A 2,754-nucleotide genomic window follows, 5' to 3' on the forward strand; every position below is an offset into this window, starting at 1 on the left:
TAAAACAACAAAATCAACTGGGATATGGATTTATCATTTTTTACAAGAACATCTTTAATAATACCCCTAGGAAATCTAATTAATCTATCTGCTAATTGAATACTCATTCTAGTTTGTTCGGGTTTTCCAAGACCTAATTGCTTAAACATTTTGTAGGGCATGACATTCATAATCGCCCCTAAATCAGCCAAAGCATTATTAATATTCAAACTACCAATTAAACAAGAAATAGTAAAACTCCTTGGATCTTTCAATTTGTTGGGTAGTTTATTTTGCAAAATGGCTAAGCAAATTGCATTTAGCTCCACATGCAACGAATCATCTAACTTTCTATTGTTTTCCAAAAGCTCCTTTAAAAATTTAACGAAATTGGGCATATGTGAAAGAGCTTCAATAAACAGTAAGTTAATATGTAATTTTTTTAGAAGTTTAAGAAATTCACCAAATTTTCCATTCGTGTGGTCTCTCTTTGTCGCGTTAGTATATGGCACACGAGGTTTATAATCTTTACCAATTGATTTTTGTTCAACCTGGCTTATCTCGACCTTACCGTTACTCACCACAATTTCCTACCTCGATTCTAGTTCAGATGCAATTAACCTTTCTTCATCTCGTACAATAATTGCATGAATTTTCTCTCTTGGGTTAGTTTCGGTATTTCCAGGCAAGCTCCCTTATGGTCTTTCTGAAATTAGCTTAGCAAGCTAACCTATTTGGTTCTTGAGTCCTTGAATCGATGCTTTTTGATTTTTAAGTGTTGCTTCAGTGTTTTGAAAACGGGTTTCTGAAACTGAGATAAACTTCTTCAACATCTCATCAAGGTTCAGCTTCTTCTCTTCCTGGCAAGGTTGTTGTTGGAAGCCTGGAGGGGCTTGTGCTTTAGGATTTCCTTGTCCACCCCAAGAGAAATTGGGATGGTTCCTCCAACCTGAATTATAAGTATTACTATAAGGGTTATTTTGAGGCCTATAATTATTACCCATATAATTTATTTGTTCGATCTCTGTGCTAGGACCATAGCGTAGAAATTCTGGATTGTTCATTCCTCCTCTATTCGTATCGCATTGCATCACCGGATATACCTGCGTAGAAACATATAAACCATCAATTTTTTTATTTAAAAGTTCTACCTAATTTGATAACATGGTGGCCGCATCTAACTTAAAAACACTGGTTACTTTTATCGGCTTTGTCGTCATGACCTGCCACTGATAATTATTCAATGCCATCTTCTCTATAAATTCATAAGCCACTTCAGGTGTTTTATTGTTCAATGTACCACCGGCTACTGCATCGATTAATTGCCTGGTTGAGGGATTCAAACCGTTGTAGAAGGTTTGAACCTGTAGCCATAAAGGTAATCCATGGTGAGGGCACTGGCTCAATAAGTCCTTATACCTCTGTCATGCATTATCTAAGGTTTCTAGGTCAATCTGAATAAAAGAAGAGATATCATTCCTCAACTTAGTTGTCTTAGTCGGTGGGAAATACTTTAGTAGGAATTTCTCGATCATTTGATCCCATGTAGTGATAGAACCTCGTGGTAAAAATTCAACCATTGTTTAGCTTTTTTCCTCAATGAGAAACGGAATAACCGTAGGCAACTGGAGTCGTCAGAAACACCATTTATCTTGAAAGTATCGCAGATTTTCAGAAAATTAGCCAAATGAGTATTTGGATCTTCGTCTTGCAAACCATCGAACTGAATAAATTGTTGTACCATCTAAATAGTGTTCAGCTTCAGTTTGAAATTATTTGCAGCAATGGTGGGTCTCACAATACTCAATTCAACCCCAGTTAGAATGGGCTTGGTATAATAGTACACAGAATGAGGAACAGGATTTACATTTGCAGGATTTCAGAAACCGCAGGAGGCAGCTGATTTTCTGATTATCACCCATCTCTACATAATAATAATGTCATCTTGCTCATTTACTATAATCTGTCGACTCTGCCTTGCTTCTTTACAATTTTTTCGAACTGTACTTTCAATTTCACTGTCAAATAATAATGGTCCCGATGGGTTTCTTCTAATCATAAACTAAAAGAACCTGCCAGAAGCAAATAAAAAAAATTAGAAAACAAAAATTAAGCTAAAAATAAAAATATAATAAAATTAAAAATGGATAAATTAACAAAAATAAGTGTTCCTAATATTTTAGTCCCCAGCAACGACGCCAAAAACTTGATGGTCACTAAACTAACTATAAATACGAATAAGGCAAGCGCACCTATCGAACAATAGTATAGTTATGGTGAGTAAAGAATATTGTATCCACGATGACTAAAAGTACTAGTAATTACCATTTTTTCTATTATTTACTGACAAATTGGAGTTATTGTTTTTAATCTAAATTTACTAATCTAATTTATCTAATAAACCCAACAGAGAATGAAATAGGAATATAATCAAAGATAACCAATGAGATAGACAATACCCAGGAAAGAATCCACCTAGACTTCACCTATTATTTTGAATCTGAATTAAACGATTTATTCACTTGTGTCTTAATCCATAGAAATCCCTAAATTATGTTATTATCTCTTTCGAGAGTAAGAAATTACTGACTCTAAGTTGATTAATTGAAATCTCTTTCTAATTAAAACCCCCTATTGTTGCATTAACTCGATCTATGGATTCTCCTATTAGATTTGACTCTAATCTGGTAGATTTATGTTGTCCTATTTCTAGGATTGCATGCAACTCCACTCAATTATGCTAGATCTACTCTTAGACAGTGACTTTTGCTCCAC

At 34.4% G+C, this 2,754-nt stretch overlaps 1 non-coding gene across 1 annotated transcript; it reads left to right on the forward strand.

The window, feature by feature from the left end:
- Positions 1-1,359: 1,359 nt before the first annotated feature.
- On the forward strand, positions 1,360-1,466 carry LOC128287392 (small nucleolar RNA R71). The gene has a single exon (XR_008278092.1). It is a non-coding gene; the product is annotated as a small nucleolar RNA R71 (small nucleolar RNA).
- Positions 1,467-2,754: the final 1,288 nt, after the last annotated feature.

This window comes from Gossypium arboreum, chromosome 13 (genome assembly GCF_025698485.1).
Source record: "Gossypium arboreum isolate Shixiya-1 chromosome 13, ASM2569848v2, whole genome shotgun sequence".
NCBI classification, from domain to species: Eukaryota; Viridiplantae; Streptophyta; class Magnoliopsida; order Malvales; family Malvaceae; genus Gossypium; species Gossypium arboreum.